Consider the following 15,039-nt stretch of genomic DNA (forward strand, 5'->3'; position numbering starts at 1 on the left):
GCCAATATTTTAAGAAGCATTTGGATTGCTGTACTATCTAAGGAAGTTCAGTCCATCCTAAATACCAGATGCATCGATGAGCTATAGGGCCATAAGATGTCATGGAACAATTAGCACACAAAATGTCAACTGTATGTCCTTAATGACAACTCTAGCAAGCTGTGCACAATTCAATAAAACTATGCTGAAAAAAGAAATGCAACCACTAGTGTAAATTTACTCCACAGACAAACTGGACGCACACGGTATGACAATACCTATGTGTCAACAAGCCATAGCACGACTAAATACCTTAGAAAACTCACTTTCAAACACAGCTGGTATGGAGAAAATGTTAACATTGTGTGTAAACTGTAGAGTAATGCTAAAGCGTAACCTTGACATGGAACAAGGTTTAGTTAATGGAGCACTTGGTACAGTTGTTGGCTTCCAGACATACCAACATGACAACAGCATTCAGTTTGTCAACATCCACTTTGATAAAATTTCAGAAGTCAAAAGGATAGAACGCTCAACAGCCTGATTCCTTCTTTTCAAAGACATGTATGTACGCAGAGAACAGTTTTCTCTGTCGCTAGCATACACAGTCATTATTCATAAATTGCAAGGTCTAACCTTAGATCAAGCATTGCTTGATATTGGCAACACAGTCTTTGAAAAAGGCATGAGTTACGTAGCACTGCCACGCCTACGTACACTTGAAGGAGTATTTCTAGTCAATTTTGATCTAGTGAATTTTGAAAGTCAACGCTGACATTCCTTGCATGGTAGAGTACAATAGACTACGTGCACTCTACACACCCCATCTCAAAATGTACCTTGTTCCTCAAAAACACAAACTTTGTAAAAAAAAACTAATGCTATCAGAACTTATACATGATTTCCCAAAAGTACCACCAAACAAATTGAAATCAGCTCATACTCCATCAACTACCAAAACCACAGAAAAATGTACTGAAAAGGAAAATACATACCCAACTGCACAAACAAAGAGAACTACCTCTTCGAACAAACCACATGGACTTTCATCAAAGGACTCAGACACAGAACTATCTGGTCCATTCACATTTTCCAATACAACTGGTGTAAATTCCTATGCAACTGTAGCAATAAATGTTCTAGTCCAATTGCCACAAATTGTTGAAAGCATTTATTTAAACAGCTCAGACCAATTGTGTTTACAAATGTTACTCCTTCACAGAAATGCAACAAACAATCCTGAAAACACTTACAGTGTCTCGGGAATAAGGCAGGAATTGGACTACTGTGCTGGAATGGTGAGATTCACTTTAAACACACAAGAATATCCACAGAAATGTCTAAAGTACTTACTACAAGTACTGGAAAGCAAAAACATAACTATAAATGAAATCTTCCAGATTTCATACATGTGGAAACATTCATGGACTCTCTGCAACCATGTGATGCAGGAACAAGTCCCTACCAAGCGCTTTGTCTCTGTATCTATACCTAACTGTGAATCCATTCCATTTCAGCACCTCGTACAAAATGCAAACCATAGCATATTATGTACTACTTGCAATTCCGATAATCGTTCAACCTTACAGATACAATCACATAGCCAATACATAATATTAATGCTTTTAAGTTACAATGCAGATGGAACCAAACACAACTGCAAGCTTACTAGCTCTACACACGGACAAGTATCACTTGGCAAGAAAACCTTCACAACAGTAGCCCCAATCTTCCACACAGGTGACACAATCAGTGAAGTTCACCACACTGCATACATTAAAAAGCAATTTGCATGGTTTGAATGTGATGATACTTCCATTACTCTAAAGCAGAGATTACTAGCAAATCTTGCAAATACCTAATTAATATTCTTGAAACCAAAATGTACTCACAAATCTACAAAATTAGAATAACCTACTCCCCAAAACCAACCAGTACTTATATAAATCCAACACAAATAATTACCTTCTACTCTGTGGAACTGGAACAACTTAGCATACAGCAACTATCCAACAAATACATCAGTGGGCCTGCTAAACAATTTTTTCCCCGATGACCCAATGATTAGTCACAAAAACAATAAGTGTACAAGAATCACATTAATATTGTTTCTTACATAGTACTTAACAAGAAATACTGAGTTTGAGGGTATAAAACTGTCCTCAGTAACCTCAGAAACCACCAACTACTAGAATAAGGCAACAACTGTCTAACAATAGCCATACCAATGCAGGAAATACTCAAATATTACTAGGTACACCCATAGTGCTACAACAGCACTTTCGAATATTGAAAAATGTAAATGTACCAACAAGAATGCACAAGCTTCTAAGCATACCCTACAAAAATGAGAAACTGTAAACAGTTAGAATGCGCCAACTGGTATCTAACTGCAACCCTAATACTTCAATATTACTTGCAGTATTCAAACTGCCAAACTCAAATTTCAGCAACCACAGTGCTACAAACATACCCTCAAAAACGTCCAAACTATCAACAGTGAGAATACACCAATAGGTATCTAACTCCCCACTCAATTCTACAATATCACAGTGCAATGCCACAATACTTAAAAAACATCAGCAACATCCAAACGCATAAAGAAATACTGCTAAAAAGAGGAAATAGATAAACAGTTAGAATACGCCAACTGGTATGTAACTGCAACCATACTACCACCACTTTGAAAACAGAAATCATACACCATTCCAATTCCTTCTACTGCAACAGTGCACCTTAAACATTGCTGTAACTAGTGCACACATTACTAAAAACGGACTGTGCCACATAACAACAAATGAATGTAGAAGGTTCTTTTTTTTAAATCTGCATGGATTTCTTTTTCACAGACCCAATGATTATGCAAAGAAACACAGGAACTGTGCACATTGCACAGTACACTTGTTTAAAGCATAGTACTTATGAAGTACTAATTATGAGTGTCCACAAAGTATAAAAATGTCTGTAATGCAATGAACTACAAAAGTACCTACCAATATTATACTGTTGTGCATGTACCCACGGCCTACACTCTTGAGTGCATACACTACAATCTACATCCTCCAGCCATGCACTCAATACTCTAGACCCTACCCACAACCACCACAGTACAATGTAACCATGCATGCAAACATCTACCGACTTACCACAAACCAGAAACATAACACAGCCACCTACCCCCTAGCCACTTCAGTTCACATAGTATTGCAGGAGCTCCACCCAATGGACAAACTCTTTGATGAATGGCTTCTGCAGCCAAGTCTCTAATAACTGCCCATGACCAATACAGCATAGTACAATAACCTACCGAATATTCTCCACAGTCACCACAACCTAAACACAGAATGCATCCATATCTGGTACATAACTGTACTGTGTTCTGTAAGATTTACCTCCTCACATGCCACTGGCATCGTTTTGACCATTACCGGATCTTTCTTCTTATGTAGGCCATTTCACTGGAATGGGTAGAAGACACAATAGACTGGCCCACATGGTGCAGGACTCGGGCAAGCATATTTTAAAGTCGGCTCTACTCCCTAAAGTTTTAAACTTCTGATTTACTCATTTAATGGAAGCACTGTTTGAAAACAATGCCCCACTTATCATCTTTTAAAAAGTTGTAAAGTAATACCTTTCATTTGGTGGATGGGGGCCCCAAATATGTCTGTGCACGGGACACAAAAGTGCTTAACATAGCCCTGCCACCCAAGTATGCTCACAGTCTGTCACACACAGTGTCCTAACATGAACCATTGATTCGTAAGACACTGTACATAACAATAACAGATAGGGGCCGTAATTCTACAATTGCTGTTTTTATCATCCGTCTCTTCATTGCACCGTGTGCAAGGTACAATCATCTCACCATGTACCTAATGCTAACTTCTATGTAACCACAGTACTTACATTCCAAAATGCATGATAAAATCCTAACAGGGTCCCGCCTTAATGCTTTTTTTTCCTGCATTCTGCCCGGAAATTGAAACCTAACATGTCTGCCTTTCAACAGGACAAATCCTCATTGTAATTAAGCTTTGAACAGTATGCATGAATTTCTCCAAGGACAGACATTGTGCGAAAAAAAAAAAAAGATAACTTTAACTATATTCACAGCTGACATTTTCCGCCAAGGTAGTCTGAGACTGTGTAATACGGCGTACCGAGCGATTTCCCATGGAAACAATCTAACCATAGAATTTGCAGAAATTATATAAGTTGAAGTTTACATAACATTTTTATAGAGATTAAAAATGAGTAAGATGGAGTGCTGTATGCATAATTATCAATGGACAGTGGCGTAAACGTTGTCCGTGTGCACTGTGCTCGGTTTTCTAACAATAATTTTGCAAGCTTTGTTACAATGACATCTCTCCGGGGTTCAAGCTGAATGAGTGCTATGATTGCTCTTCCTTTTTTTCATGTCGTTCTCCATTCCATTCAGAGCGATACCTAATTCACAGCGCTCAAATTGTACGCAACTCGTGGTCTCAAACAGTACACATTGTTTTAATTTGTGTGTTTAAAGATTGGCTGTGTTGTCCTTATAATTAGCTTTCGAACACTTATTAGTTATACACTAACTTATTATATTAAAATAAATAACGGCTACTTAAATGTATTCTTATTCTTCTACTTTTGTAGATACTTTCTACCTTAATGTCCGTGTCTGAACAAACATCAGAGATTCAAGATTAAATCCGTCATTGTTGGAAACACCTTTTCAAGAGAGGATCTACATTCAAACAGAGTTTTTCACCTTCATTGGGGTTTTTCCCTATCTCGGATTTGGCCCTTTCTGTTTCCTTTGGCTCCCTTGTTTCTACAGGGCTCATAGGGACCAGTGAGGGAAGGTCCTTCTCACGACATCTCTGCTACCAATGGACCTGACAACACAAGACCACAGGTCAGTCTTCATTATTAGACCTGTGGAGTGTATAGTTGTAATGGTAAGCGACGCCCGTGTAACAAAAAAAAAAAGAATAGACATATGGACCAGATGCAACAGGTTATAGCAGCATTGCAGGACCTCACTCAGGAGTTTCAGCATCTCAAGAATGAAAATACGACCCTACGGCAGATGGTTGCTTCCACCCCTTCCAGACAGAACTACCTCCATGAACTTCAATGGCTGTAAAGTTGATGGCAATCCCAAAAGGCTGAAGGAATTCCTAGAGGCATGTATTGTGCAATTCACTCTGAAGCGTGCATTCATTCCCACAGACCACTCAAAGCTCAGCTTCATGGTTTCCAACCTTACAGGAGGGGCACTTGCTTGGGCTACCTCATTGGTAGTAACGAACAACCAGATCCTGGATCCCTATCGCGCATTTGACAACAGCATTCAAGCCATATTTGGATGTCAAAAGTTTTCTATTTCTGCTCAAGAACAGTTGATTGAAATACGGCAAGGAACCTCAGACGTCTTGACCTACATAACCAATTACAAACATTTAGCTGCAGAAACAGCCTGGCCAGATGACACACTGATCACACTCTTTAGGTACAGATTATCCGAAGAGCTCAAGTATGAGTTGTCCAGGGTGCCAAGACCTCCTAATCCAAAGGAGATGATAGCCTTGTTCCTACAACTAGATTTTTGACATCAGGAATGGAATGCCGAAAAACGCAAGCATCAGTTACAAAGGAATCCTGAGATGGCACAGCTTAGTCTTTGTTTGTCCTCGCAAGAGGAACCTATGCAGTTAGGATTAGCACGAGGGCCCTTGACCTCTGATGAGCGAAACCGCAGGAAGACTCTGGGACTGTACATGTATTGCGGTTCAAACAAGCACCAACTGAAAGACTATCTGGAAACGCCAAACCTCAGTTGTGATGGGGACAATGGCTAGAGGGCGATTTCTTTGTTCCGAAACAAAGGTTACTCAAGATACAGCCATGCTGGTCCTCAAGGTCAATTTACAGATCCAAAACAAGGTAATACTGAAAATCCCAGCTCTCATGGATTGTGGGGCAGCAGGTAATTTCTGGATGACCGATGGGCTCAAGACCATACCATTCCATTCCTCGTCAACCCATGATGGTTCCCATACCGGTGGAAGGAGTGGATGGCTCACCCTTGTCTTCTGGTCCCATTAAGGAACAACCTAAAGGCATAATCATGAGCCTTTCAACACATTCGGAAGAGATATATATTGACCTTATCAAAGCAGCTCATTACCCAATCATCTTGGGGTTCCCCTGGCTCCACCAACATAACCCCTACATTAATTGGACAGCTGGTTCCATGTTCTTACGTTCTGAATTCTGTTTATCCCACTGCTTACAAGAAGTTTCCATAGACTTCCGAACTCAGGAAAGCAAACTTGAAGACAAGGCCATACATCAGTTACAGACCCTTCCAACAGAGTATCACGAAGTGTTTCAGGAGAAACAATATAACTTGCTTCCTCCTCACAGAAATGAGGATTGTTCCATTGATCTACTTCCAGGTCAACCAATTCCATTTGGCCATATGTAAACTCTCATTAGCCCTGATAAAGAAGCATTGCAGTCCTGTCTCCAAGCAAATTTACAACACGGATTGATCACAGAATCCAAGTCTCTAGCAGGAGCCTCATTAGGGGACCTCTGAACTACAACCCTGTATCAATTACAGGGGACTTATTAAAATTACTGTGAAGGACAAATACCCTCTTCCACTTATCCCTGACATCCTTGAAGTGGTCAGAGGGGCATCCATATTCACTAAACTTGACCTAAGAGGCACATACCATTTCCTCCAGATTTGTCGTGGTGATGAATGGAAGACTGCATTCCGCACTCCCTTTGGCCACTATGAATACAGTGTAATGCTTTTTAGATTAGTGACTGTAAATGCTGCTGCCGTCTTCCAAAGATTTATGGACCATCTCTTTTTAGACCTAATTTTTCACTGTGTGGTTGTATATCTACACAACATTTTGTTTTTTTTCTAAATCACTCCCTGAACACCGAGCTCATGTCTATCCAGAAACAATCTGTCAGCCAAGCTGGAAAAGTGTCTCTTTCATCAACCTTCAGTGTCTTACCTAGGATTCATTTTGTCAGCAGAAGGAATTGCAATGGATCCTGCTAAAATCAAGGTGATTCTAGGATGGAAAGAACCCACTTCAGTCAAAGACATACAAAGATTTCTAGGTTTTGCTAACTTTTATAGAAAGTTCATTCCAAACTTTTCTATGTGTATCTTACCTTTAACAACCCCACTTAAAAAGAAGGTCGTTTTCACTGGAACAAACTTGCTCATAATGCCTTCCAAGATCTCAAGGTGCACTTTACTCAAGCCCCGATATTGTGACTGCCTGATCAAAACAAACCCTTATTTTTTAGACCCGACGCCTTTAATGAAGCACTTGAAGCACTTGAAGCACTCCTTAAACAGGAATGGAATGGAATGGGCAGCAACACCCTGTCACCTATTACTCCTATACCTTAACCTCATCAGAAAGAAACTATACACTCCTGGAAAAGGAGCTCCGATCAGTAAAGAAGGCCTGTACAGAATGGTGACATCTGTTGTTGGGGCCTACACATCAAGTAACTGTGCGTACGTACCATCGTAACCTGAGAGTTCTTCAGAAAAAGGAATGCCAGAACATCAGGCAAGTCTGGTGGGCATATTTCTTTTCTCAGTACAATCTCGTTTTTACTTATCTTCCTGGAATTGAGAATCAAATGCCGGATGCCTTATCCTGCATGGAATTCACAGGGGAAAAAACACCTTTACAGGAAAGGATACTACCAAATGCTTCTTTCCTCCGTATGGTTACCACCTTCCAACAAGAAATCTGCAAAGCTACGGATCCAAATTCCACAAGAACTCTACAAATCCTTCATCAGTACGGCTTGACACAAGAAGACAGACTGCTCTCCAAGGGTACCCTGCAGTATGTTCCGACCAGCTGCCTACAGCAAAAGGTACTACATCTATGCCATGACGTCAAGGCGGCAGGTCATTGTGGAATTCGAGTGACATTGTAGAAGATACTAAGACACTTCTGGTGGCCAGACCTTCGATGGCAAGTTATGACATATGTCTCTTCCTGCCAAACTCTTCAACAAGTCAAGACACCCGTAGGCTACCCCTGGGAAAACAAGTAATGCAATGGTGGATTGTTGTTGCAGCAGTGTGTGGTGTCTTATAGTAGAGGTCTGGAAAGAAGAGTATTTATTTTTTTATGTAAGGGGAAGTGTTGGATATAGATACTTTGGGGTATGTGTGAGCATGAGGAGAATTTTATAGAAAGTTAATTCCAAACTTTTCTATGCGTATCTTACCTTTAACATCCCCACTTAAAAAGAAGGTCTTTTTTACTGGAACAAACTCGCTCATAATGCCTTCCAAGATCTCAAGGTAATCTTTACTCAAGCCCTGATATTGTGACTGCCTGATCAAAACATAACCTTCTTTTTTAGACCCGACGCCTTTAATGAAGCACTTGAAGCACTCCTTAAACAGGAATGGAATGGAATGGAATGGGCAGCAACACCCTGTCGCCTATTACTCCTATACCTTAGCCTCATCAGAAAGAAACTATACACTCCTGGAAAAGGAGCTCCTATCAGTAAAGAAGGCCTGTTCAGAATGGCGACATCTGTTGTTGGGGCCTACACATCAAGTAACCGTGCGTATATACCATCGCAACCTGTGAGTTCTTCAGAAAAAGGAATGCCAGAACATCAGGCAAGTCCGGTGGGCATATTTCTTTTCTCAGTACAATCTCCTTTTTACTTATCTTCCTGGAATTGGGAATCAAATGGCAGATGCCGTATCCTGCATGGAAGTCACAGGGGAAAAACACCTTTACAGGAAAGGATACTACCAAATGCTTCTTTCCTCCGTATGGTTACCACCTTCCAACAAGAAATCTGCAAAGCTACGGATCTAATTCCCCAAGAACTCTACAAATCCTTCATCAGTACGACTAGACACAAGAAGACAGACTGCTCTCCAAGGGTACCCCGCAGTATGTTCCGACCAGCTGCCTACAGCAAAAGGTACTACATCTATGCCATGACGTCAAGGCGGCAGGTCATCGTGGAATTCGAGTGACATTGTAGAAGATACTAAGACACTTCTGGTGGCCAGACCTTCGAAGGCAAGTCATGACATATGTCTCTTCCTGCCAAACTCTTCAACAAGTCAAGACACCCCGGAGGCCACTGTTGTCAAAACAAGTAATGCAATGGTGGATTGTTGTTGCAGCAGTGTGTGGTGTCTTATAGTAGAGGTCTGGAAAGAAGAGTACTTTTTATGTAAGGGGAAGTGTTGGATATAGATACTTTGGGGTATGTGTGAGCAGGAGGAGAATGGTAGCAGTGTAAGGGATGTAATGAGTGAGTTTCGAAAGTGTGACATTTATAAGGAATGAAAAACTGAAAATTCAGAGCGTTGAAAAAGGTTCCCTTTTAGGGGCATTTTCATGAAAGTTTGAACCTGGATATGTGAATTTATAGCAGCACTGTGTGTAACTTTTTTGTAAAAGAAAAGCAGATGGAAAAGATTTGGAGAACATTTTTTAAGTGGCACTTGTGTGGAAGTTTAATATGTTGGCAGTATATGTATATGAGCCAATATGATGAATTCTAATATGTAGGTGCTAATTAAGTGTTGTTTTTTGTCTTTGTATTGTGGGAGTTGTAGTTAATGTTAATGCTAATGTTAAAGGTATTTGTACCACGCACCTTCACCAACAGAGTTGATCCCCAGGTGCTCAGGCAAATCTGCAAATGAGAAAGCGGGCGGGTTAGTAAGGTGAAGAGGGAGAAGGATTGTGAGAGAGGTGGTGTCCTGTTGGCAGCTTCAGTTCGGTCGGTATACACTGTGAGCTGAGTTTTCGTGTAAGTATCAGATCAATGTCAGTCCTTGTGTGCTGTTGGTGTGGTTTATGTGTTGTTTGTTTGTTGTTGCGGTGTGGTGAAGTGGGTGCGACTTACTGTGCGGGAGGTGGTTGTGGGGATGTTTTGTGAGTTGGGTATGCAGACATTTTGAGCTTTTTGGTTAATGGGTTATATGTTTGCAGCTGACCTTCTCAGTTTGACTGAGTGCCTAGATTTCAGAATCCTGTATGGTGGGGCAGAGACCCAGGTCTCAAAGTACACTACGTTTCACCAGACAATAGTCAAAGATGCAGGCCACACCTAGATTTGAGAGTCCTGCAAAGTGGCAGGGAGGCCTAGGTTCATAATATATTATGTTTCACCATACAATAGACAGAGAAGGAGGCTATACCCAGATTTGAGAATTCTGTAAAGTGGGAGAGAGGCCTAGGTTTCATAGTACATTACGTTTCACCGTAGAGTAGACAGAGAAGGAGCCTATACCTAGATTCAGGAATCCTGTAAAGTGGGAGAGAGGCATAGATTTCATAGTACATTACGTTTCACCATACAGTAGACAGAGAAGGAGGCTATACATAGTTGCACATTTTGTATTCGAAAAGTTGGACTAAATGCAGAGAAAAAAGTAGGACTGGATAAGCACCTACGGATTGGAACGGGTTATGTTAGCAAGTATGCATGTGCTCCCAGGTTATGAAACTTTCACACACCGAGTGGAACTTAAATAACATTGTACACATCGTTTACATTTGTTTCCTTTATTTTGTTGAAAAAAGGTAGACACAATGCTGTTGTAAATGTATGCATGCGTTTGTTAACTTTAATGAAAAAAGCATTTCCCATGTTTCATTCAATGTACATGTCATACTTTGCAAGCTTCCATGCAGTCCTGGTTTTGACTTTGTATTCTGGGAGTTGTAGTCTGGAGTTTCATAATGGGAGAAGTGGTATTAGAAGTGCAGAATGGAAAGGAAAAAGAAGACTTGATACGCACTTATTGATTGGAATGGGTCATGTTTGCAAGTATGCATGTACTGCCAACTTATTGAACTTGCACACACCAATTGCCATTTAAACATGTTTTAAACATATTTTCAATGGGCTTTTCCTCTTTTTAGGCAACATTTACACACAGTGCTGCTATGAATGCACATATGCATTTCCTTAACTTTCATGAAAATGCTCCTAAAATGATACATTTTTAAATGACAACATTGCAAGTATTTGCTGCTTGATGTGAGCATGTGCTGTATGCTGCAATGCATGGATTTTGCTGGAGTGGTTAAAAAGTGAATATGCTCATTGAGAAGCTTATTACAGGGTAAGTAGCATGAACCTGCTATTTATAATGGTAAAAGAGTTGCAGAAAATACTTTAAAAATATAAGCATACCTGTACTATGTATTCTTAGATGAAGATGTTGAATCTGGAAATAGAAATGTTGGAGAGTTTCACAGTAGTTTAACAGGAGATATGTACTCTCAGAGTTTAAGAGTACATCTGAAGTGTTGACCTGAGAACAGGGTTAGGTGTTGAGTTTTTGGATGTGATTGGTCGATGTATGTGTGACTCTTTGAAAGCAGCCAATGAGGGAATGTTGAGAACATGGAAGTGGGAAGGGTAGAAAGGTACCCCCTATGTTACAGGGCCCGTGGACACCACCGTAGAGCACAGATGGCACATGCCACATCCAGGTCTTTCAAGAATGCCTGGCATGGAAAGGGGACTGTGGGGATTAACCAATGAGGTGTTCTAGTTGTGGTTTACAGGAAGATAGGGTAGTAGGTGTTTTGATTGCTGTGTGTAGTGAGGATGGCTATGGATATGGTTTTGAGGAAGCACAGTGTGTGGATATTGGGAGATTCTTCCAATCAGTCATTGAAGGCGTATGCTGAAAATCATAGCATCTTTGGAAGTATTGGATTGGCAGAAGTGGACGTTTTATGGCATGCAGTTTGTGGCTTACAATTGGGCAAGCTTGTTCTCATTCTGTCAGAGTATGGCTCACTTTAAATGTCCAGACATTGTAATTGTGCATTGTTCAGGGGACAGTTTGGGGTATGTAACTCCAATGTATTTGCAGTTTGCCCTGAAGGATTTCTTGCAAAGCCTATTGGAACTGTTTCCTGCTGCGAAGATAATTGTTTCTGAAATGAATCAGGGGCAAACATGGAGATGTCCAAACTTTGTCAGTCCACAAATGGAAGAATCAAGGTAGCTTGTCAATACAGCTGTATCTGCTTTTTTATATGCTACAGTAATGTCATCTTTTGAGAACGACAATATAAGTTCTGATGGTGTCAATTGTTTTCATGAAGATGTAGTTCATTTTACAGATGTCAGAATGCGATTTTTCTTTACAATGTTAGGAATACATTCATAAAGTTCCTGCACATAAAAGCTACAAAAAGGAAAAAAATGTGTTTGTTAACAACCCCAAAAACAAACAAAAAAGGTCATTTTCAGAGCCACCACTGAAGAATAAATAACTGAAATGTTTAATTCCCCTCCATACCTCTTGGAGTGGCTGTGATCTGCAGACACCATGGTAGTCTGCGGATCGCACATATCACATCCAGGTCTTTTGAGGGTGCCTGGCATGGAAAGGGGACTGCAGAGATCAGGTACAGTTGTGGTGTCCGCGGACATCAGGGGATCAGTCAATCAGGTTTCCTGACTCTGATGTACAGGAAGAGTGGGTGGCAGGGGTTTTGTTTGTTGAGTGCACTGATAATGGCTATGGTTATGTCTTTCAGGAGGCAGAGTATATGGATGTTGAAGGACTCTTTGATCCATTGGCTGACGGTATGTGCTAAGCACTGTGGAGTGGCTGAAAATCTTGGATTTCATGAATTTAAAGTGTCATGGTATGGAGTGTGTGGAATGAAGTGGTCTGACTTACTCCCACTTTGTAAGAATATGGTTCACTTAAAACATCCAGAAGTTATTGTTGTTCATTGTGGAGGGAACAGTTTGGGGTACGTTACCCGGATTTCATTGCAATTTGTAATGAAGGATACACCTGGAAAGTTGACGGAAATGCAACCATATTCAAAAATGATGCTTTCACGCATTGCTCAGAGACAAATGTGGGCTCAAATTTCTTTTGTCTGGAAATGGAAAAAACCAGGCGCAATGTCAATAACGATGTGTGTGCTTTTTTACGAGATGATGCTGGCATGACATTTTTTCATAATGAGAACATTAAATTTGACATACCCAACATTTTTCGGAGAGATGGAGTACAGCTAACTGATGTGGGTAATCAGATTTTTCTAGAAAACATTCAAAATGCTTTGAAGCAGTTTCTTTGACATATAAAGCATGAATTTAAGTATTCTTTAGTAGTTGAAATAAAGAAAATGAAAAAAACAGAATCTGAACTTTTTGTGACAGTTTGAAGAAGTAATTAAGCCCAGTAAAATGTTCCTTAGTTCAGTTAATAAAACCAAAGATAACAAAAAATGTAAAAGCTAAAAACACAAAAAAGGGTTATTTTAAGACCCACTGGCCCTCATTACGACCCTGGCGGAGATCCATGGTGCAATTTGCACCATGGACCATGGCGCAGAGCTGCCAACTCCGCCATGGGGGTTGGCGGACTTACCGCCCCATTCCGACCTTGGCGGGGCGGTAAGTCCCCAATCCCCATTTACCCTTCCCCATTCCCATTTTTGCCCCATAGGGTATAATGGGAGTGGGGAAGGCGTTAATTACGCCACCGTAGATTACGGTGGCGTAATTAACGAGAGGACCCGTAGCGCCATGGATTTTTCCGCCCGGAAAATCCGGGCGTAAAAATCACCATGGCGCTACGGAAAGTCCTAATCTGGCGGAGAGGTACGCCATGCATTACGCTGGCGTAAACCCCTCTCCGCCAGGGTCGTAATGAGGGCCACTGTCTTTTAATGAAAAAACAATTCAAATGATTTTAACTCTCCCATTCCTTTCCTGGATTTTTTTTTGATGTCCGCGGACTACTGCGCTGTCTGTGGATTATGAAGGCTACACAGGGGCCTGTGACTTTTTTTTCTCACTTCTGTTTGTTAACTGTGAAAGGTGGCTCCTAAAGGAACCATTTTTTGGGGGTTTTGCATTTTGTTGTGGCTTTTTTGTGTTTTTTTCCAGGAGGGGTAAGGCAAGGTGGGCGAGAAAAGGGAGGGAAGGGTACCAACCACAGAGATGAAGGGGAAGCTGGACAGAGGAAGATGCTGGGTGGGCCTTAATCAAGCTATGTGGCATTGTTTCTCGTACTTCTTGACTGCAGCCTCGAAAGCACTCCATAACTGCACTCCACTACAGATCAGTGCTTCCCAGTACAAACATAGGACTGTGACCCTCAACATGTAAGGGACAACAGTATTTTCTATGGTCTGTGAAGCAGCCGCTGGAATCCTCTGCCCCAAAGGAGCATCCTTTGTGGTAACAGGAGCAGTTGATGATTATGGGGTGGAGGATGTCAACCTCCTCTTACCCGAGAAACGTATCGCCTTCCTCAGAGCATTCGGGTGGTTAGATTTGGTGTGGCGCCTCGTGGCAGTTGTCCCAAACGAATACAAGCCAGGTTCCCTGAGACTGAGTACAATCAGTCCATTTCAGCTTGCTTGCACGAGCCCACATTTCCAATGGTCTGAGTACTGGAGATGGGGACTTCCTCCACTTCCTCCACTTCATTCTCTTCTTCTTCCTCTTGAGCCTCATCTTCTGTATCTCCGCGCCTGTTCCCCGGTCCAGGTCCTCCAGGTTGTTGAGGTGGTGGTGATGGGGTTGATTGGGAAGCAGAGATGGCCATAGCAGATGCCATTGCAGCAGGTCTTCAAAAATCTGCAGAGCAGATGTTTCCCAAATGCTCTCACCTGGATAGCAGGTTGAGAATGAGGAAAACTAATGGGTGGGTCCCTCCAGAGGAGCTGTCCATGGACTGCGTGACTGTCCATGGACTACTGAGACAAAAGTAGGCCTTGAAAAGTTGTAAAAAGTTGCCAGATTAATGTAGAATGGGTCTGGGAGTTGTGTGGAAGGGTAATGTATCTGCTTGAAGCACATTAGCTTGGCTCAAAATGCACTTTTGAACTGTCCGTGTCCACGGACACTGGGTACCTTCACATGATGATGTTCACAGCCGTCTGTGGGCATGACAGCAGTCCGCGGATTCCCATCGGGCGGGAATCACAGGGCTCATGAGTGTGGGTGCCAGTAGAACAGGCGCAGTGTCTG

Source organism: Ambystoma mexicanum, chromosome 10 (genome assembly GCF_040938575.1).
Source record: "Ambystoma mexicanum isolate Mex_15411 chromosome 10, UKY_AmexF1_1, whole genome shotgun sequence".
Classification (NCBI taxonomy): Eukaryota; Metazoa; Chordata; class Amphibia; order Caudata; family Ambystomatidae; genus Ambystoma; species Ambystoma mexicanum.